The sequence below is a fragment of the Rhinopithecus bieti genome, unplaced genomic scaffold (assembly GCF_001698545.2).
Source record: "Rhinopithecus bieti isolate Rb0 unplaced genomic scaffold, ASM169854v2 scaffold_18548, whole genome shotgun sequence".
NCBI lineage: Eukaryota > Metazoa > Chordata > Mammalia > Primates > Cercopithecidae > Rhinopithecus > Rhinopithecus bieti.
Window position 1 is genome coordinate 1,480,973 of NW_016809526.1, and position 23,590 is coordinate 1,504,562.

General features: G+C 44.5%; 1 protein-coding gene across 1 annotated transcript in view; it reads left to right on the top strand.

The window, feature by feature from the left end:
- The first annotated feature begins 319 nt into the window (after positions 1–319).
- Positions 320–23,590, top strand: part of FNDC1 (fibronectin type III domain containing 1) — a 101,559-nt gene continuing 78,288 nt past the window's right edge. Inside the window, exon 1 of the mRNA XM_017889676.1 lies at positions 320–377. The gene's annotated coding sequence lies outside the window, so the exon portion shown is untranslated. The remainder of the gene's footprint in view (positions 378–23,590) is intronic.

Sequence of the window (23,590 nt, forward strand, 5' to 3'; positions counted from 1 at the left end):
CGCAGCCGGCAGGGGGCGCCCAAGCAAGGGCTAAAAGGCTCGGCGGGAGGTCGGCGGCCTCAAGTGGCGGAGCCGGCTGCCGGTGCGCGGCCGGGGAGCGATCGCCGCGGCAGGGTTTTTGCGCAGGCGAGGCACCGCGCACGAGCGCGGCAGAACAGACGGACGGCTGCGGGGACCCGACGGCGGCGCCTCCGCACTCCCCAGACTCCGGCTCAGCGCGCCCTGGCCAGACGAGAGCACCCAGCCCCGGCTCACCCCGGGCCTCCCGAATGGCCCCCGAGGCCGGGGCACCCTGCGCGCGCCGCGCCGGCTGCCCTGGGCTGCGCTGCTGCTACTGGCCGCGCTGCTCCCCGTCGCCTCCTCGGCTGGGGCCCCAGGTACGCGCCGCGCCCCGGCCCCCGGCGCTCCTCCGCTCCCTGCGCACCCTCTTGCGCTCGGGCCTCGTTGTCCAGCTCAGTACTGGCTACGGGTCGTGTCACTAGCCTGTGCCTCCTCGTCACTTGCGGGTCGGGGCACTTGGCGCCCTGTGTGGGAGGCGGGAGCGGGGACGCCTCGGCGCCCGGGGACTGCAGCGCGCTGGCGTTTAACTTTGCCGTCGCCCGCCCTGGGGTCGGGAGGCTCCAGCCGTCTAAGTGTCCCAGGAGATTCAGGCACAGGGGGAAAAAAGGAAAGGAAAAGGAGACTTTCGGCATGCGGGCTGGGGTAATGCCTTTCTATGCCCAGAATTTCCCGGGAGCGTAGGTGGTCATCCTTCTTTCCTCGCGTTCACCTCTCCCGAGGCAGGATGACGGGCGCACTCCGGAGACCGGAGGGAGGCAGAGCGGGGCTATTCTAGAAGGTCGCGGGAAAAGGCTGAGGGCTGCCACAGGCCATCGGGTGCCTCTGCGCTCTGGAGGAGCTGTGCTCCAGTGCCAGCCCGGCTCCAGGCGGCAGGAGGCCCGCGCGCCCGCGGGGAACATTCAAGCTGGGAGAAAATGTTTGTCTTGAGAGGAGGGAGAGGGAAATGAGAAAGCTGATTCCAGAGAAGCTCGCCCTACCCCGATGGCTGAGGCTGCAGCCAGGATGGATGCTTGCTTTGGGAGCAATGCTTTTCGGAAAATGCTAGCGAGCTCTTGTCAGATTTCTTGCAAGTTTCCTGCAGAGAGAGACAAGTTTGTGGTGGGGTTTTCATTCCGAAGCCTTTGGCGGCCGTTGTTCCCACCTCCCGTGCAGGCATTTTTACACTTGAAACTGTGGCTTTTCGGTCATTGGTTTGTAGAAATCCAAGAAGCAGACAATGATTGTCAGATACTATTCCAACGAGGGTACCAGCGTATATACTGTCCTCTTACTTCAGAGGTCAAGGAAGAAAAGTTGGGGGTCACATTGCTTTGTGACTGTTTGGTAGATACATCATCCCAATGCTTAGTTCAGGTTTATGCCAGGTATTCTGATGCCAATACCACTTTTTCATAAAAGGCAGTGCCTGTGGTAGGGTCTTTTTCTTCCCATTAGTGATCTCTAGGAGGGTATTCACTGAATATTTTGCACAGTACTTGAGAGGAATAAAACTAAATAAAGTCTTCCAACTTCCCCACCTATAACTCCTGGCTTTTGTTTTCTAAGTGAAAATTTTCCGAGTGCTGAAAGAGTTTTTGTTTGTGAAAATGGTCTGTAACTGAAACCAGTGCTGCCCTGGCTTTGTGGCGATTCCAGCCTTCTGCCTTTCTGATTCCTCTGCCACCTGCCCGTGGGTTGCATGTGAGTGGGTCCGAGCAGGGTTGTTTGTGAGAGCTCCTGGAATCCCACCGCGATCTGCACTCTTGCTTCTTTCGCCTTCTGCTCTGTGAATCACTGTGCTGAGGAATGCTGGGGCTGGACAGCTTCCCAGCCCTTCTCTCTACTGTGTTGACGTGGGATCTACAGTAAAATGATGACCAGACTAGAAGTGGACAAAGGAGGACAAGCACATTTCAGAATGAAATCTACTAAATTTAAATTAAGTAATAGAAGGATAGAAAGAGACATAGCAACCTGTAGATAGCTGCCCATGCTGTGGATGAAATTATGGGGTACATAATTTCTTTCATGGGCTCCCTTTGACGCAACGCCATGGGCAGACTGCTCCCTCTCTCTGGTTGAACTAATGCATGGACCCAGCAAGCTGCTTGTGTCAAGCCCTCACCCTCACCACCCTTTTGGGGCCAGAATCTCTGTAAGGAAATTACCCAGGGCCACATAATAGTGACGGCTCCAGAGGGACTTTGCTTAAAGCAGGACACACTGAAGATCTGCATAAGCCCTTCAGTGTAGGGTCAATTAAACGTAAAACAAAATAAGCAAGCAGTGCCCTCTCCTCCATGCACATCCATCCCTACAACAGGATACTATGCAAACATTAAAATTATGATGGCCTTGCCAGTCTGGTATGATACATTTTTCTAAACACATGTGGATGTACTCACACATGCACATATTTACAGTGGATATCTTAGGGTGGTTAGGGATGATTTTTATTTTCTTCTTTAAAGAAGCTTTTAGGGAATTCTCCATGTTGAAACTATTTTCAAAGTAATACTGAGATTACTGAGATGCTATTTTTCTTTTTCACAGTTGACATGTGCACTGAGGGTGCAAAAGCTTGATGGGTAAACTGCGGGTGCCTTACTGAGAATCAAGGCAGGGACATCCCCATGCACTAGTAGTCATTGAATTTTGGGGGCCTTTGCAATTAAAAAATATTTGCCAGTTTCATTAAGAATGTTCTTGTTGCCACAGTAAAATTATTAGTTTTACCAAATCCCTGTGTCTTTGACTATCTGTCTTTTTAATAGTGCAAATAAATGGGAAGGACACATGAGGCACTACTGCTGATGACCAAGTTCAGTGGCAACCCCAAGGGGAAGCACTGTTTGAGTTGTGCATTAAGTTAGCTGATTTTTTTTAATGGAGTATGGTATTTACCACAAAGAATGACAACAGACCAACTAGAATTATTCTGACTTGGGTATTTGGCAGATGTTTTCTCAAAAATGAGCAAAGGGAACCTGCTACTTCTAGTAAAAGAACTGCTGTTATTGCTTGCCAGTGATAACATTTCAGCTTTCAAGTGAAAATTAGAATTTTGCCAAGTTGTTTCCACCACTATAAGCTTGAAAGTTTCCCAATATTTAAATTTTTTTCTAGTGAGATCAGTGGTGATATAAATGAATGTGATTTATAAATGTCATATTATAAAATGTGTGAACATTTGGATGATCTGCATAACCAAATAAACCAACAGATCCAAATGACCAGTGTATAGCCTTACAACAATCTTGCATGGGTAAAAGATCTGTTCCAAGTGCATGATAGCTCAATGGATTTTTAATGTAACAAAATATGAAAAATTCTTCATATGATTTCAGATTCAAAGAAATAGCTACTTGATGAGTTTTGGTGTAATATCAAAGATTTTCAAAATTATCCAAAAGTCTGTTGAAATAGTTGTCCGGCTATACATCTGTGTGAGGCTGGATTTTTCTCCATATTGCAATAGAAACAACATATTGCAATAGATTGAATGCATAAGCAGATCAGACATACTCTATTAAAAAGATTTGCCAAAATGTAGAAACAAAGCTGCTCTTCTCACTCATTTCTCTTTGTTTTGGAAAACAGTTACCTTTCATATAAATATATTTGTATGTCAACATGTAATGGTTTATTATTGTTATTTCAAAACAAGTAAGTACATATTTTAGACTTTTCTTAGTTTTAATTCCCAGTAAAGTCAATGAGGATAGATAAAACTCACAGAAACATAACCTCCTTGGCATCCTCATAAATTCAAGAATAGAAGATAATTCAGACACCAAAACATTTGAGACACACTGGTATATACGGAGGGAAGTAGGTTAAAAATCAGGATGCCTAGGCATGAGTGGCAGTGCTGTCCTGCACCCCTGGGGGCCTTGGGCTAGTCTCCGCTCCAGAATAGACCAATTGAAGGAGGCTCCTTCCATCTCTGGAGCCTTTAGAAGCTTGCCTGTGGCTCAACCTGCATGTGGCTTTATGAGGTTTTCCTCTTCAGTCCTCTTTGAGAGAACGTAGAGAGACCCTCTCTCCTTTTATCTTGTGCATTGGAGCCCACCAATGGCAGATGGTAGAGCTGTTTTGTTCATCAATTGATCATGAAATTTATTCCTGTGGAATCAGAGGTTGTCATAGGATTGCAGAGTGACAATTCACATCCCTGGAAAGTTATTACCAGACAGTTCCAGAGCATGATCAAGATGCCCTACCAAGACCATTCACATCATATATAAGTTCTAAAGGCCCATTCCCTGAAAACAGGAGGGGAAGGGGAACGTATTCGTTTCCTATTGCTATAACAAATTGCCACACACTGAATGACTTGAAACAATACAAATTTATGATCTTTATTATAGTTCTAGAGATCAGAAGTCTGAAATGTGCCCCGCTGGGCTAAAATCAAAGCCTGCATTGAAACTTTAAGGGAGAATCTATTTCCTTGCCCTTTCCACCTTCTGGAGGTGCCCACATCCTTGGTTCTGGGGATTAGGACAAGGACATCTTTGGGGGACCATTATTCTGCCTAAGTCAAGGGATGAGAGTGAGGCAGGGAGCCTGGAAGCAAACATTTCGGGAGAGGCTCCATCACCCTTGGCTGATTAAGGAGCAGTCCTCTTTTGACTTCTTTTGCCCCCCTTGGAACTTAGGGATTTCTTGTGTTATAGTTAAACTGTTACCAGAAGCCTTTATTTCACTTTAAAAATAGAGGTATTTAAAGATATAAAAGTAAAGGAGAGAAAGGAATATGTATGTGTATGTATTTACTTGTAAGTGCACAGGATGTTTCTGTTAAAGTACCCATGAAACTGCAAACTTTGGTGCCTTTGGGGAGGAGAGCTGGGTCGCTGGGGGACAGTGGTGGATACTGTTTCATCCATCTCTTTTACCAATTTTTGTAGATGTATGTTAGAACATTTGGAATCAGGAAGGTATTGGTTATTCACATTCGTGAGCACCCTGTTTTCCTCCCTCCTAAGTCATCCTTGCCTATGAAAAACCTGCGTCTTCCTCCCTCGGCCCGGCCGGGGCAGCGCTTGCGCTCTGAGGCCCTTAGAGGGCGCTCCTCGACTTCTGGCGGCGAAGCCATCACCCGCGGGCCCTTCCGTGCAGCCCTGGTTGGACTCGGCTGTCGCTGTGGCTTTACAGAGATAAGCAAATTAGGACAAACATCCAGTTATCTGCCTTGTTTCTCCCTGAGTGCTTGCCTTTTGGCAATTTTTCTACTCATTGGAGCTTCCTTCATATATTAAATGGGAAAGGACAGATCACTCATTAAGAGTCGAAATGGCTGCATGTTAGCAAATTCAAATACGCCCTGGTGAGAAAGGAAATTGTCTAAACCTGCCGCTGGGGTCAGAAGCCCCGTGGCGGTTGGGGTGCCGCTGGTGCCTCTGCAGGCCTCCACCAAAGATGCAGCTGCTGGAAGATGGGGTGAGCGTAAGGGATGTCGCATTGGCCTTAATAACTGCCTCCTTGGCCCTGATGGGTCTTCTCTCAGCCTCTCCCCTCCACCATCAATGTTAATTTTTGTATCAAGAGAGGGTAATATTACAATTATAATGACTAATTATTATAATTATATACTACGTATTCTAGTTATAATAACGCTACACTTGTAAATGTAGCAAAATAACTTGAGAGGTGTTCATGTTAATTACAAAGTAGATGCTGCTCACATTTTTTTACTGTGGTCTCCTGTATGTGGAGGAAAGATTTAATTATGGCATCCTTATAATCTATAAAGTACAATCTACATAATTCTATTTTCAGTTTTATGAGGAATTCCTAGGTGTACACTTCTACTTCGTTTTAATAATAACTGGCAGGTTAAAGTGTCACGGAGTTCACCATTTCTCTCTGTTATTTAATATAATTTCCACAGTGACCTTGTGAAGTCAGTAGCATCCTCATCTTGCTACTGGGGGAACTGAGGTCAGAGAGGTTAACTGGTTTTCCCAAAGTCTCTAATCTAATACTCAGTCTTTGGGGTCCAGATCCCACACTCTCCCTGCAGACACCACAGTTCTGGTTGGTTTGAGCCTTTACTGTGTCTCCTTGTTTTCTTCTCTAGGCTGGGTGTGAGTGCCAACACTCACATCTTTGATCTGCTCAGAATGCCTTCCTAAGTTTACTTTTGTAACACTGCTGTTGGCTGTTGAGAAATGATTCTGTGAGGCACTGAAATGTGTTGAATTCCAGCAGGGCTTAACTTAAGACAAAGTAGCAGTGAATCTAGCCTCTGTTACAAGATGGATTTGGCCTGTAGATATGAGCAGGGTCCTCACTGTGGGAAGCTCCCTTTCCATGGTGGTCCTGTTAAGCTCGCCTGTCAGCTCCTTGAAGCTGGTGCTCGGTGTCTAACCTGTTACCCAAACTCTTCGCCACTTAATTTCAGGGGCTCTCTGTGAGTGCTTGATCCTTACCATGGAAATCACAACTTTGAACCTTTGAGACTGTATTTTTAACCAGAAGGCTCCCGGAAGTGCCACCACCTTGTGCTAAGACATTCAGTTTTGTTTAGTGGACCATTTAAGTCAAGAAACAATGCTGAGAAACATTAGTGGCTAATCTGTACCATCGACAAGTCCCTACATCTCACAGAGGCGGTGAGGCTGATGCTCACAGCGTTAAAGTGTCTTGAACTTCTCAGGAGAAATGTACCATTTAAATGCTGAGCTCTGCTATTTAGGGACTGTTTTATGGTGTCACGTCCCTTCATCTGGTTTATTAGGTCCTGATTGAGCCAATGATATGGCTGTGTGACCTTGGGTGGGTCATAGCTCTTCAGGCCTCACTTTTCTCATCTGCAAAGTGAGGGGATTGACCTAGATATTGTGAAGGGCCCCCAGCTCTAACTTTGTGGGAGTCTCCATTTGAAGTATGTCCATTCATTCATTCACCCATCCAGCAAGGGTTACTAGAAGTCAGACAAAGACACAAAGTCAGATGAACATAGTGTCTGCTGTCAGAGGACACACAGGCAGGGAGGACTGGATGAGGATAATGCAGACAGGTGATACATTCTAGGACACAAGTGGCATAGGTGTCTTGGGGGTGAATTGACTGGGAGGTCAAGGCCAGCTATATTTGAGCCCTTTTAAGAACAGCATAGGCATTAGTTGGAGAAAGACGCCGAGGAAGGACATCTCTGGTTGAGGAACAAACCCTGCTGCACATGTGAAGGCACATGCAAGGAACCAGCAATGTTTGGGGTGGCTCGTGCTAAGTGCTGCTCTGTGTCAATGGTGGCATTCGGGGTTGGAGGTATAGGAGGCAGCCAGCTCAGGAAGGTCCTGGGGTCTGACCTTAATCCATTGTGTTGGTGGCCACCGAGGGAGTGCCATAAGGTGGCACGTCGCTGGGTCGGTAGGAGGTCAGGTAGCAGCCAATCCCAGTACTGCATGGGGCTCTGGCCAGAAGGGGCCATTGAGGCTTTTGTTCATTGTTTGGGGCTTCTTCTATATTTGCTTAACTTGTTTGGGGCTTTCCTCATGACAATGTAGACCAAATGCCTATATCGTGTCACCTCCAGTCATATCTCATTGAAGAATCATCTTTGTTCCATGTTTTCTGAAACGGCTCATATGTTCTAAAACAGTCCTATTTTGGAAAGGGCTCCAGGGTAGCATGAGTCTCATGTATTTACATGTGGACAGTCTGGTAGGATTGACGTATAGTGCAGGTCTTGAACAGTTGAGTATATTGGCTTTGGGGCCGGAGTGAGTCTGTGCCGATTTCAGTGTGGTTCCCTAGGAAAGACTCTGTGTAATTTTAGGAGTTCATGAGCGGGGAGTGGTAAGTAACTTGGCTTAAAGAGGAAATGAATGGACACAATTTACTGAGACTTTTACTAAGTCTGCAAACAGAGTGGAGCTGAGCATGTGCCGTTCTCGAAGAAGTGTGGATAGCAGGTACTTTAAGCCCTAGTGCTGTGACTGGAGTTAGCTAGCATTTTAATAAAGTACCTGGGAAAGGTGTGCAGTGATGTCTTCTAATTTATCATGACCCCACGTTTGTCTGGAGATAAAGTCTCATCCACAGTCACCCATGGTGGGACTCATGGAGCTGGATGGTGTGTGACAGGTGTAGTGTCCTAGGAGCTCAGGAGAAGCCGCCCTAGCCAGGCAGGGGAGGGCAGGACCTGGGGCAGGCGGGCTCACTGTGACCCCTTTCTGAAGAATCAGAAGGAGAAGCTGCTTTTGACAGAAGCTCTGTGAAATGTATGGGTGCTCTGGGGGATGGTGGAGAAAGCTGCCATGGTGGCACAGACTCACATATAAAATAAAATCCCCCTGCAGAGAAGGCTCCTCCTCCGCCTCCTCTGATGGATGTGTGCTCGTGATTATCAGTCACACTTAGAGGACAGAAAGCTTAGGTGTGGCTTTCACAGAGAAGCCGGCGCAGCTGTGTTTACTTAATGCCGCATTGTTGGGTGCTTTCAGTGATCGTTTCTCATGGCCGATTCTGGTGTGCCCATTCCCCCTAAGACATAAAGGTCGGCGGTTTGGACTTCACTTTAGGCTTAAATGCTATTTTCAAATAATGTTTTAAAAGTTTTAATTTTGAGATAGTTATAGATTCCTGTTCAATTAGAAGAAGCATGAACATTGTCAGAATCAAAATGGAGTCACTTGTGCTAAAAACCCTGACAAACAGAGCCATGAAAGGCCAGGGAAGGGTGCTCATGCACAAATGCCTGATAACAAGAGCTCTCAGCAAAGACTGCAAAAATTACAAGCTTGCAAAAGGCCACGACAACCTGACATCTGCCCAGCAACTTCCTGTCCATCCTCAGACTGGCACTATCCTCTACATTGATCCTTGTAGCCAAGGATAATTATCTCAAGACAGTTGCCATCGTCCTTATTTTCCCTTTAAAAGCCTTTGCCTTCCTTTCACTCCTTAAATATGCATATAATTCACTGTGGCATGCAAATTCCCATCTCAATACATACTCCTAAATCAACATCATCTTCTCTTGGAGTCTCCCTCTCTGTTGTTTAGGTTCACAGCAGTAAGGTGGACGTACCATGTACCTTCCACCCAGTTTCCCTTAAAGGTGGCATTTGCGTAGCTGCAGTGCCACAACCCAGCCAGGACAGTGAAGATGCAGAAGAGTTTTGTGAGAAGGCCCTGGTGCTTCCTAATGTAGCCACATTTACCTTCCTTCCTCCCATCCACCCCAGACACAAATCTGTTCTCCCATTTTATAATTTTGTCATTTTAAGAATATCATATAAATGCAGTTCTACAGTATGTCACCTTTTGAGATTGACCAAAGCCTATTTTTAAAAGTATTGTGCCCATTCGGCTTGTGATCACTGCAGTTAGCTTGCAAGTGTGTGTGTGTGTGTGTGTGTGTGTGTGTGTGTGTGTAAATGGAGAAATCATGGCATGCAATTTGGCATCTCAGGCAAGTACGGTTACCACCCTGGTCCAAGCCATATTACCTGGATTTTTGCAGTGACCTCTCCATAGTCACGCTGCTCCTGTCCTCTCCCGCAACACTCCAGTCTCAGGACAGCAGCTGCAGTGATTCTCATGATGCACAATGTCACAGAACCTTCCAATAGCTCCCCGACTCCCTCGGGGATACAAACCAGAGTCCCAACAAGTTTTCCAGACTATGCATGATCCTTTCCACACCACGCCCTCCCTCGCCGTCTGCCATCTGCTTTGGCCCCTGGCCTCCTGGCTGGTCCTGCAATGTACGAGGCCCCTTCCAGCCTCAAAGCTTTTGAACTGGCCGTTCCCTTTGCCTGAGCAACCTTCCATGAACATCAGTGGGTTGATGGCCAGGCGCAGTGGCTCATGTCTGTAATCCCAGCACTTTGGGAGGCCAAGGCGGACAGATCACCCGCCTGAGGTCAGGAGTTCGAGACCAGCCTGGCCAACATGGTGAAACCCTGTCTCTACTAAAAACACAAAAGTTAGCCAGGTGTGGTGGCAGATGCCTGTAGTCCCAGCTACTCAGGAGGCTGTGGCAGGAGAATTGCTTGAACTCAGAAGGTGGAGGCTGCGGTGAGCCAAGATTGGGTGACAGAGTGAGACTCTGTCTCAAACAAAAACAAAAACTAAAACAATCTATGGGTTGATGGCTCACCCTCTTCAGGTTCTTTGTGCAACATCTTCTCAAGAGGCCTTCTGGACTTCTCCCTGCCTTTAACAGGGTAATTTTATCCTTACCCCCAGCATATCTTATCACTGCCTTATTTTGCTCCACGCCCTCATCAACACCCGGCATTTCATGTATTTTACTGGCTTATTTGATACTTGACTGTCTTCCTTTGCTGGAATGTAAGCTCCATGAGGGCAGGACATTTTGTTGGTTTTATTCCCTGCTACAGCCTCCTTGTCTAGAATGCTGCCCGCAAATAGCAGAGGCTCAGTGACTACTTACTAAATGACTGGATGTGCTTTCTTCGGTATTAGTTACATATGATATACCTAAATATATTTATGTATGTTGACTGGCCTCCAGCAGAATAAGGGAGTAGTGCTGAGTGTGGGACAGTGCCCTGCTTCCCTCCCACCCTAACTGTGTGGTGTCAGTATATGCATTAGTGAGAGAGTTGCTTTGTGTTGGAAGTCCATTTTCAGTTGGAGAGAAGATTGTATTTACACAGGATGTGAGTGTCCTAGGGCTGCTGTAATAAAGTACCACAAACTGAGTGGCTTTAAACAGCAGAAATATATTATCTTGCAGCTCTGGAGCTGGAAGTCTGGATATCTTGCAGCTCTGGAGCTGGAAGTCTGGAATCTGGTCATGCTCTCTTGGAAGGCCTTGGGAGAGAGCCTTTCCTTGCTTCTTCCTAGCTTCTTGTGGTTTCCTTGGCTGTTAGACACACTAGTCCAACTTCTGCCTCCACGTCATATGGCATTCTCCCTGTGTCTTCTCTTATGAAGACACCGGTCATATGGGATTAGGTTTGACCATCTTAACTCTGTAAGATCGTATTTCCAAAATTTCCCAATAAGGTCACATTCACAAATACCAGGGGTTAGAATTTCAATGTATTTTTGGAAGGGATACAATTTAATTCATAACGTATACTGTGCTTACCCACATGTTTCCTTTTCTTTTTTTAATTTTTAATTTTAATTTTAAGTTCCAGGGTACATGTGCAGGATGTGCAGGTTTGTTACATAGGCAAATGTGTGCCACGGTGGTTTGCAGCACCTGTCAACCCATCACCTAGGTATTAAGCCTGGCATGCATTAGTTATTTTTCCTGATGCTCTGCCCCAACCCCCTGTCCTCCCCTGACAGGCCCCAGTGTGTGCTGTTCCCCTCCTTGTGTCCATGTGTTCTCATTGTTCAGCTCCTACTTATAAATGAGAACATGTGGTGTTTTGTTTTCTGTTCCTGTATTAGTTTGCTGAGGATAATGGCTTGCAGCATCATCCATGTCCCTGCAAAGGACATGATCTCATTCCTTCTTATGGCTGCATAGTATTCCATGGTGTATATGTCCCACATTTTAAAAATCCAGTCTATCGTTGATGGCCATTTGGGTTGATTTCATCTCTGCTATTGTGAATAGTGCTGCAATGGACATACATGTGCATGTATCTTTATAACAGAATTATTTATATTTTTTGGGTATAGATCCAGTAATGGGGTTGCTGGGTCAAATGGTATTTCCAGTTTTAAATCTTTGAGGAATCACCACACTGTCTTCCACAATGGTTGAACTAATTTACATTCCCGTCAACAGTGTAAAAATGTTCCTACTTCTCCACAACCTCGACAGCATCTGTTATTTCTTGACTTCTTAATAATCGCCATTCTGACTGGCGTGAGATGGTATCTCATTGTGGTTTTGATTTGCATTCCTTTAATGATCAGTGATGATTCCTTTTCAGTAGGCAAAAGAGTTCGTCAGCTTCCAGCACTGGGCCATAGCTCAGATGAGGAAGGGATAAGCCCCTGAGATGCATTGTGTGCTGAACTGTCAACCTGGAGTTCCAAAGACCTATGGACATTCAAGTGGCCTTAATTATTTGATCAAGCCTGGCTAGGTCCTTCACTGATAGATTAAATAATAAGTAATTAACTCATATCTTCTGTGGGCAAGGCACTGTGCTAGGCTCTGGGATTACAAAGATTTAGTAATAAAGAAGTTGGAATTGCTGTGACCGTAAATGACAACCAAATGCAATAAATGTAGCAATATAGGACTTTCATCTTGGACTTTCTAATCAACTTCTACTTGCCAGAAGTAGTGTTTTTACATTGAAGCATAGAGAATTGTAAGATCAGGAAGAGGAACCACCAACTTTGTCTGAGGACTTTGCCTGGTGGGCACACTTTGGTGTTGGCTCAATCTGAAACTCAAAAAAGCAGTACATTTTTTTCCTATTCTGTAAAATTTTGGATGTGCCTTTCTCTTTTTTTCTGTCTAGATTGTATTTTCTAGTTGAGACTTCCAGGTCATGAGATGAGGGCAGCCTTGTTCTACCACAGACGGTCTGTGGGCCACGGATCTGACAACCTTCTTGATGCTGTGGAAAACCACCACGTTCTCTTTTCCTGTAACATGTGCTCTGGCTCCAGTCTGTTTGTTAATACCACTTTCCACCCCACCCAACAATTTCCTTCTACTGCTTTCTGATAGACTGGGAGAACTGAAGCATCTTGTTTCGGCTAATAATTCTCAGAATCCATATATGTACCTGCTGATATTCAAACAAACCACACCCAAAGGATGTGAGGCTTTGGGGTGATCTTATTTTCACAGCTGCATCATGACTGCACTTTCAGTGCTAGCACCTAGGGAGGATGAGGTTCAGGAGAGCGAACACTAGATGTCATCTGAGCAAATTGTGTGTCCATGTTAACAAGCATGTGGACTGTGACTTGGGGTCCTTGGGATGAGTTCCATGGGGTCCACTGGCACTCTGAAATTGTAATGTAGTTTCATTACAGGAAACAATTCTCAGCATTTTGAGGGGTCAAAGATAGGCTGGGTCACAACCACAGGGAGAGATTGACTATGTGTCCTCTTGGAATTCAAACCCTGGAAAGCAGTGAGTGACCCAGGGCTCCCACACATGGGGGAAACCTCTAGTAAAAGTGCTCCTTGAATTCCATAAATGCTATACTCTGTTCTCTGATTATCCTAGCTTTGGGAGGATTTCCTTTCCCCTGGGCCCTGATAATGTTTCTTGTTAGTGGCACTCAGCTGATAATAAATGTCTGATAGATACCCTCACTCTTTTATGTGCAGATGTAGTGCTTCCTTCAGTAGACTGAAGTCCATTGCCTTTCTTACATATCTCCAAATTAATTCACTTGTATTCCCAGGGGAGTGGCTTGCTTAGTAACGCTATGTCACCCAATTGAATAGCATATTCAAAGATGTTTACTTTTGAAGGTAGGGAAATGAGTTGGAATTTGACGGGGTCTGCTTAGTCATGGAAATCACTGAAGACATTTTGGATTTACAATCAGTAGGCAGATGGAAGAGGAGAAGTTGAATCAGATTATCTAAGTTTTCTTTCAACTGTCAAGATTTTGAAATTCCAATTAAAAGTGTATTTTCCAAGATGGAAGGAAATGAGGACCCAATGCTCCCACTGCTGTGTGCGGAGGGAGAATTGGCCAAGAGCTGAGATACTGGGAATCAGGCTGGGTCATTTTGTATTGGGCTGTGATTGGGGATATCAGGTATTCTGTGGCATTTATTCCTCATATTGACATTATCTCATGTGTGTGGAATGTTTTATGGTTTTCTTTCATATTGTATTCTTGCATCAATCCTATGAGGTGGGTAGGATTAGCTCCATTCATAGAAAATGGACTAAATTTGATATTTATAGAGAGAAACTTGAGTGGCATATTTGCTTTCTTTGGGGGCCTTGAATGGTGGTGGACACTCTCCTTCAAGAGGAGAAAAATGGACTCTTTCCACCCTTGACTTGACTTGACACTGATGGACATCCCCTTCTTCCTGAAAATCTTTCCTGCTTCTGTGATGCAACTTTTTTTTCTGGATCTCCTATCACTAAAATTTCAGATTTAAACTGTCATCCCTCAGACCTCTGTGTTCTTTGGGTGGAGATGTTGAGTAGACAGTTGGACACACTGGAGCTCAGAGGAGAAGCCAGGGCTGGAGTTGGGAATTCAGGAGCCTTCCACATGTGGATGGTCTTTGCAGTCATAGCACCAGGTGTGCTACATGGGTAGAGAAGGAAGGAGTGGAGTAGAGAAGGGGGAAAGTCAGAGCTGGGCTGTGCAGTGCTCTACTATTTAGAGTTCTGGCAGAGGAGGAGGAGCTGGCGAAGGAGACCAAGACAGGGTGGTGAACGATGTGGAAGAGAAACCAGGGAGTGTGGTGTCCTAGAAGCTAGTCTAGTGGTCAGGGAGTACCCGAGAAGAGGTGCTTCTAGGAGGAGATGCTCACTGTTGTTGGACATAGAGTAAGCTGAGGAGCAAGAGATGAAGACTTGGCAGCATGGAATCCTGACATTCACAAGATCTCATTCAGGGTACGAGTTCATGTTTCCTTATGAATTCAGCTGCCACCATTGGCTTTCAGTTTTATATCTTTGGTTCTAATTTATTTCCAGGTTTAAACTTATTGCTTTTAATTATAATTACAGCTGAGAGGGAACAAAGTATAGTAGAAAGAGCATGGTCCATAGTTTCAGATAGGTCTGAGCTCGACTGTCACTTACTAGATGTGTGCCCTTGGGCAAATCACTTAACTCTCTGCGACTCAGTTTCCTTATTTATAAAAATGCGAATACCAAAGTGCAGTGCACAGGCTTGAAATGGGGATCAAAGAGAAAATAGTTATGATAACACAGCTCATTTTAAATCACTTCTGTATTGCCAGCTCCTTGCTTAGAATCTGACACATAGTAGGCACTCAGTAAATATCTGTTCCATAAATGAATGAAATGGCTGGCACTAAGTAGGTGATCAGCGAATGTTCCTTTCCTTTCTTTTTTACTTCCTTGAATATTTTTTGCTATATTACAAGTGGATCCAAAAGTTAAACTCTTAGCTTATTAGGTGTGTAGTGTATTTTCCCCTCTTTGTTAATAATTTACCTATGCCCATTCATAATCATCAAATGAGTTATTATTATCTGTAATGTTTTAAAAATGTCTCATTAGCAAGTGGGGTTATCACTGGGTCTATGTGGTAGTTCGCTCCTGGTCATGTCTGTCTCATTCACTCTGTTTCAAACCTCCCCCTCCAGAACCTTTGCTTGGCCTCTCTTCTAAGGGTGTTTTTCAGGGAGCTTTCTGAGTAATATGAGTGGTGATTTTGGGTACAGTAATGTCCAAGTGTTTAACATAGTTAGACAATGACTTTCACATTTTGGGAAAAGGAATAAATTTTCAGGGAGTGTTTTTTGGTCTGGCATGCCAAGCAGTTTATAGTAGGCTGAGACCAGCTGGACTAGCAAACAATGGTCATTCTTTAAGAAACTATTTCTTGGTTACAAATTGAATTTGAAGAATGTGCGAAAAAATTCCACAAAAACCTGCAAAGTACTGGCTTCTAGTTGGGTCTCTGATGCCTGCCAACAGAAGGCATGAGTCCTTCCCAACTATAGGCATTTGCTCTTTAAGGCCAGTTTTTTCTTATGATTGTTATAAATACAAATATCTATGGAATTCCTCCAGTTCAGTTTCCCCAAACCATTCTGGAAAGCTGGTGGTTTATATGGAGGGTGGGGGGGAATCTTGTTTTTATTCTGAAACAGTAGCTTTTGCTTACACTGGATCCTAAACAAAATGGCCAAGAACTTTAAAACCTCAAATCCTAATGATTGAATTCAGCCAGATCTGATGGTGAAGTTCAGTCTGATTTATGGCTGCATCACTTTCTGGGCAGATGTAATTACTCAAGTCAATGGCCTACTGACAAATAAGCATTGAAATTGTCAAAATTAAATTCCCAGAGGGGATCCCTTAAAAATAACAAACAGAAAGTAATGAAAATTAAACCAAAGCAGCTCTCATTTAAAAATCAGGAAATGATTTGATTCTACAAATCCAGAAGTGATGTTAGGTAGCAGTGGATTGGGCTGCTGACAACATGATATCTGATTAACAGTGGCTAAACAAGTAAGAGAATTGTTTATCTCATTCACCAGTAAACTTGGGAGCAGAGAGACCAGTACTCTCCCATGGTTTAACAAGGTTGTGGACACATAGCCTTGCTCCATTTTCCACTTTGCTGTCATCATTCTCAAGATTGTCACTCCATGTTTTAAGTTGGCAGCTGCATCACCAGGTATCATGTTGACATCCCAAGGAGAAACAAAGGAGGAAGGTACAAAAGGCCACCAGCCCATAACAGCCAAACCTAACCCCTTTAAAATGCTTTCTTAGAAATGGCAGGACTAACTTCCCTATGTCTGTCATTGGCTAGAGTTGATCATGTGACCATTCTAGCTGCAAGGGAAGCTGAAACGTCATGGCTGAATGTTTATTATTCCAGCCTCTGCAGTAGAAGGCGAGGGAGAAAGAAGCTGGGAATAGCTTTTGGGTAGCCAATTCATAGTGTCTACAGTGGTGGTTTCTGAATTTAATGCAATCTGCTAGACTGTTATATATTAGTTGGGAAACTCGACTTGAATGTGACTAATAAAAATCCAGCTTAAAATGTCTCAGAAACATCTTGAGGGATAAGGGAGATTTATTTTAAGAATATTCTCTGGGCAAATTACAGTCAGTTCCTATTGGCTTGAGAGTTTGATTTTAGTTATGCTGCTTGCAATTTATTTTGAAACAGAATTTCTTCATGCTTCATTTTATTGTTCCATTTTTGTATTTTTCTGCTTTGTAGATCTTTTCCAAGTTGGCGGGCGGCGGGAAAGGAGGGAGTAAAGTAGGAAGATAATGAAAGGGAGTAATGAAAGATAAACTATATTAATGAATATTCTTTCTCTTTGCTCCATTTCCCCTGAAATGCAAATAAATAAACAACCTAGAATCTAACACATTCTAGGTAAACTTTGCCCATAAGGAGCCGTTAATCCTTGAAATAATGAGAGTACTTCTGAATGAAAGGCTTAGTTTCCCAGCATTGTGCAATGGTGCAGGCGAACTTGGCTGGAGGTTGGGAGCCAATTCCTGAGGTCCCTAGAGGCACAAGTGAGCTGCCCAGGCACCGTGGAAGCTCTTTCCATGGGACCTTTTCATGTGAGGCAGCATGCCTGGCAGTCACCTGCATGACAAGCTTACATGCAGCCCCCAGGCAGACCCCAGAGACACAGGGGTCTCTGGCACAGGATGCAGTCTACTGAAGCCCAGGTGTGAGGATCACCCTGACATGCAACTACTTGAAGCTCACAAGAGGTGGAAAGCACTTGCACAGAAACGAGTGGAGGTAGTGGTGGTGCTGACAGTCTGGAGGGGATAGAAATGAATCTGACAAATACCATTTAAAGATTGGCCAGTGGTTCGCCTTTGGAGATTTGGATGGCTTCACCATTTGGCTTCTTTGAGATGATGAAGAAAAAATGTGATTCACAACTGTATTCAGTGACTATCCAGTGTAGCTTTATAAGCACATTGGCATGCATGCATGAAAATTTGACCTTTTCATCTGAATAAAATGGTGCGTTGTTATCAAAATGCTGGAAGAACAGCTGGTGATAACCACGGGGAATTTAGGTGGGGCTGGGGTGGCTGGAGAGGTGAGCTCAGGGGTGCAGCTGGCTTTTCTGCTCAGGAGTGAGCGTTGGCTGCAATCAGTAATGGGGACCTGCAGCCTAGGGCAGAGCTCCTCACTCCATCAGTGTCCATCCTCCCCAGGTGAACGTAACAGGGCACTTTGGGGCCTGGAGTAGAATCCAGTAAGTTAGAGTTTCATGGGGAAATGGATTGGGCAGTGAGGAATGTGAACCAGGGATAGTCTGTGGGGCATGATCTGCTTCCATGGCTGTCCTCCATCTCCCGTGGGACCCAGGACACCTGCTTGCCTTGATGTTCCTCTCTGACCTGACAAAGCACCGTGTGGTGTCAGAGGTTTTGTTGGTAAAGCTCTTTCCGTTCCCTGGTGTGTTTTATGATAAGTTCAGACTCTGAAGAGCTAGGGTGTGATTTTATTTTTTGTACAGTTATCCTTAAAGAACCCAATGCCAACTGTGGAAAACACTTTTATTGAACCCCCTGCATATTGAGAAATGTCAGAAGGGAGCCCAGGTGGTTATTTTCATACCCAGACAGTGTCTACCCAACAGCAGCCTCCTCGGGGAAAATTCAATCCACCATCTGCAAATTTTACTAGTATTAGTTTTACATCACAGAGCCACAAAACAACCTGGACTTCCAGGGTTTTTTTCTGGGTGGGGGGCTGGGTCATAAATATTTGGAAATATAATTCCAACATCCATTTGAAAAAATATTTAAAGTTTGGTCAGTCATTTGAGTTATTCCGGTGTTCTGCCCATGTGTTGTCGACCATCTGATGTTTCTGAATTTCTGAATATTTCTGTGCTGTTTGGTATCGAATGAATAATAGCTGAATTTTTCCACCTTTCCTCTGAATCCTAGTCTCTATGTCGTATATCACATTGATTCCTACCTCCAAGCTATACTGCTATTGTAGTACACCTTAACCTTGTCTGGCTGATTATCTGTTGACTTTTTGGTCCAAGATGTGTGGTTACCCTGAGATCTGTGTTTTCTTCATTTCAGAGTCTGGGAAGTATTTGGTGGTTTCCAATGGAAAGTAAAACTTGAACTTCAAACAAAGACGAAGTAGGGAGACTTACGTAAGCATGAAGGGTTTGTTGTATTAAAGAGCAATCTTTGGTATACTTAAGAAATAATTTCAGCATTTTTGGGGTTTTATGGGACCAGTGTATTTCCAAAGCCCTTAATATTCCTTTGGGAGTTTCTTTGTAACTTAGGCCGTCCTCATTGGCTCCTCAGCATTTGCTGCAGGCTGGGTGGGCTGCCCTGCCATGAATGTTCCACTAGGAATGGCAGTCGTACCAGGTGGTGTCTGCCTCAGTTTCTTTGAGTGTGTCCAAATACACTGGCTGTGGGAGTAACTTCAAAAATGATAATTTTTACTTTTTTTTTTTTTTAAGATGGAGTCTCATTCTGTCATCCAGGCTGGAGTGCAGTGACGAAATCGCAGCTCACTGCAACCTCCACCTCCCGGGTTCAAGCGATTCTCCCGCCTCAGCCTCCTGAATAGCTGGGATTACAGGTGCCCACCATCATGCCCGCCAGACTAATTTTTGTATTTTTAGTAGAGACAAGGTTTCTCCATGTTGGCCGGGTTGGTCTTGAACTCCTGACCTCAGGTGATCCACCTGCCTCAGCCTCCCCAAGTGCTGAGATTATAGGCGTGAGCTGCTGCACCTGACCAATTTTTACTTTCATAGAAGATCTTGATTAATAATGTCCTAGCCCATTGAGGTCTGTCTACGGATGGCAAAAACCCAACTTGAGCTCATTTAAATTCCAGAATTCATTGGTTCTTGGAGCTATACCATGGGATGGGCAGGGGGCCAGTTGGCCTTTGGGATGCCTAGAACTAGGGCTGTAAGCATCATTGGAACTCTCTCCTCACCTCTGGTCTCTTCTCAATGTGACAGCAAGAGCTGGTCATCAGCAGTGCCAGGATTCTTCCTCCACAGCCTCATGAGCAGAAAGTACTGGCCACATCTCTGGTCCAGCTCCAGTTAGAACAATTCCTGGGAAGTTCCCTGGGCAGTTTGGGGTCACTCGTCCATTACCAGAATAATTAGGGGAGCTTTACTGGATAGACAGAAATAATGTGTATTCTTTCCACAATACGGTGTGGATTGGCTTCCTTATAGAGATTTTGTGGGGGACTCTAAGAATTTAGGCAAGCAGGAGGCTTTGGATTCACTTATTTTTACTTTAGGGAACCCTGAAGAAACAGCACCAATTTCAGTCAATGATGGCAGAGGCCACAGTTGCTGAGGGAACTCTCACCCCTTCTGGGCATTGGAAAGACTCTTCCCTGACTGAGGCCGAATAGTATAAGAATAACCAGATATTGTGTGACTATCATGGGACAGCACTAGGGGGATGGTGCTAAACCATTAGAAACCACTCCATGATCTCATCACCCCCCCACCTCCAACACTCAGGATTGCATTTCGACATGAGATTTGGGTGGGGACACAGAGCCAAACCACATCACTATAAGAGATGGGTCCTAGGAATCAATGAATTGTCTAAGTACAGTGGGACCAGGAGTTTTGAGATCCAAAGAGAACGCAAATCTATTTTTTGAAGACTTGATTTTCAAATAAAATCAAATGGATTTTTTGTTACTTGAATAATTTTCTCCAGGTAATAATTGGTAGAAAAATCAAAGGAGAAATAACATTTGTTTTTCTTGCAACTGCGCCATCACTAATTGTCTCAGAAAATATTTGGTTTTACCTATTCAACATTTTATTAGTGGATATTTTTCAACCTCAGCTGTGTATTTTAACTTCGTTATCTACACTGATTGTGTGAGTGGTAAGCTCTGTTTCAGTGCAATCACAGAATTTAAAAATGTAAGCATGTTTATCAGTTGCTGTTTTGTTTTTAAATGGTAGACTGTAAATCAAACTTAAAGTATCCATTTATTCTCCTAATATTTATTGAATGCTGACTCTGAGCCAACACTTTTAGTGCTGTAGCACATTTGGCTAAAATCAGTGAGTTTAAAAGTTAAAATGGAGCATATTCAGAGGAATTGTGCCTGATAGAAGATGGTTTTATTCTTTGTTTCTCCCTGGATTAGTCGTGCTTTTTTTTTTTTTTTTTTTTGACAGGGTCTCACTCTGTCACCCTGGCTGGGGTGCGGGGGTACAATGATAAATCATAGCTCACTGCATCCTGTCCTCCCAGGCTCAAGCAATACTCCCACCTCAGCCTCCCATGTAACTGGGACTATAGGTGCATGATCCCATGTCCAGCTAATTTTTTTGTATTTTTTTTTATATATGGAAATGAGGTTTCATCATGTTGCTCAGACTGGTCTCAAACTCCTCGGCTCAGGTGATCTACCTGCTGCAGCCTCCCAAAGTGCTGGGATGACCTACGTGAGCCACCGCGCCCAGCCATGTCATGCTCTTATAACCACCCCTGCCCCCACCTCTGAAATCTACCATCCATTCCTCTTTTTCCTTTTACCTACCTTGAGAACTTAATGAAGTAACTATATGTCATTAAAAAATTGAAACGAAACCAAGACCAAAAGCAACACTTTTAATCCAGAAAGATTCAGTTACTATTTCAAATCACAGTTTTCTCAGCATGATTTCTCGACGAATTGTGTCGTTATGGCATTATTTTTTACCATTGATTCACTTTATTCACTGATTCTGAATCTTCCTTCTCTTTATTCTGAGAAATAGTGCTTGACAGAGTTCCCTCGAGAGGAAGCATGTTTATTTTCGTCCACCATGGATATGCCTGGACACTGAAGCATGACGCTGAACATCTAATTCAGGTGCTTGAACAGGTGGTGTTGTCTGAACCAAGATTTTGAATAATTGGATATTGAATTTCATTCTGAATGTGTTCAGTTTGAAACTCATATTGGACCATATAGACAGTAGGGGAATATTGGTCTGGAATGTTTAGGCCAGAAATAGACATGCAGAAGTCAACAGTGTTGCTGGTAGTTGAAGCCTGTGTAGCATCCCACAGTCCTCTCCCCAAAGGCTTCCTGGGATGCGTCTCCCTACTTCTTGGAGCCCAGGATAGCTTTTTCAGAGCCTTCTGGTCTCTCGAGGGAGGGAGGGGAGGTCTGGCAATGTGATGTGATTCCTTGGACAGATCTGTACCTGATGCCTTCAGGGTCTGCGATTGCTACAGTTCCTCTCCAGACTTTAGCTTTCATTTTGATTCATAGACTTTCCCCATGGACCCAAATCCACAGAGTCTCCGAATTGAAATTGGACACGAGGAGTTTGTCTGGGTCAACAACTAAAGGATTTCTTCTGGGTTCAAGGTAGAGGTCACTGACTGGCCGCCAGTGGACTGAGTCCGGCCAGCTTGTGTGTGTGTGTGTGTGTGCCCTACATAGTGCTTTTTTTTTTTTAATGGAGTTAATCACCAATTAATATACAATTGGGAGTTTTCACACAAAAATCAGGGGTTTTAGCTTCTTAGAAAAAAATCTCAGAATGTCTGACAATGTGGAGCCTGGACACTTTTTGTCTGAATTTCTTTTTGTCAGCAGGAATCTAACTGAATTGTGCCTTTAGATGGAGCATATACTCTCCATAGATGTCACTTGCTGGAGGTTCATGGTCCTTGTAGGCATTTCATGGTCTTCATGACTTACAGGCAAGATTCTTGGAGACCCCTGGATTGATCTTGCTGGTCTTACATCTTTTCCTTCAACCATAAACCATTTAAGTGAGCACCAAGTGTGTGAGCAGCACTGAGTGAGAAGGTGAGGAAGGGGCAGGTGGGGTGTGGTGCCCTGAGGGGCAGGTGAGGTATGGTGCCCCAAAGGGGCAGGTGAGGTGTGGTGCTCCATCTGCTATGATTAACAGACCCTGCAGATGTTGGTCAGGTTGGCCCAGGGACCTACCTTTGGACTCAGGCTTAGTTCTGGACTCAGCATGTCAGCAGCCCCAGGGAATCTCTGGAGGCCTGTCTGTGCAAGCTGAAGACCCTTCAAGGACAGACATTGCAGAGCCATTGGAATCTTGGACTCTGTCTATCTAAGAGCAGTCATGGATCCATACTTTGACCCTTGAACAAAACTGGCCTCCTTGGGCGCTTTTGGATAAGTCCCGGAGTTGGTGCTAGATTTCCAAAGTAGGAAATCTAGGTGCTGATTGTGCTCTTATTTTTCATTCTCCAGCAAACCAATAAAGGTCATATTCTCCATGGGAGCCACAGCGCAGAAGTGTCTAGCCTGGCAATTGCTGGGTATCTGAAAGACAACCAAAATATTATTTTGTCACTCAGTCCCCAGCAAAATATTCTTGAGTCTGAATAAAGTTTACTGGTATGAACTGTGGAAGTGATTTTGCTGTGTTATGACATCTTTGGAGTCATAGCAGGCTCTTACTGGCTTTCTTCTTCTGTCTGGAGCACCTTACCATCTGTCTCCACTCAAAGACAGTCTTGAATGAGGAAGGACACAGACAGGAAATTCTTTTTATTTAACTCAAATCCCTTAGGCTGCAACTTAAGCTCATTTCCTCATTTTGCATCCTGTGAATATGAAAAAACATCTTGTCATGGCCCTACCTGTCATGCATGGACTGTTAAGTTACCTCCCAATGTTCCCTCTGTTGGACTATATGATTCCTGTTGAATTGATGTTTGGGTTTGTCCTTTTTCTTTAGAGACCCAGTGCATGGGATAGATAGCTTTAAAGAATGTGTCCAGTATCATCTTCATTAGATGAGAATACTGTAAATGATTACAAAGATTCTGTGATTCATTTGTCCAGCAGAGAGGATGGTCTGCTTCAAGTTTCTAAGAATACTTAAAAATAAATAAGGATCGGGAGGCTGAGGCAGGAGAATGGCGTAAACCCGGGAGGCGGAGCTTGCAGTGAGCTGAGATCC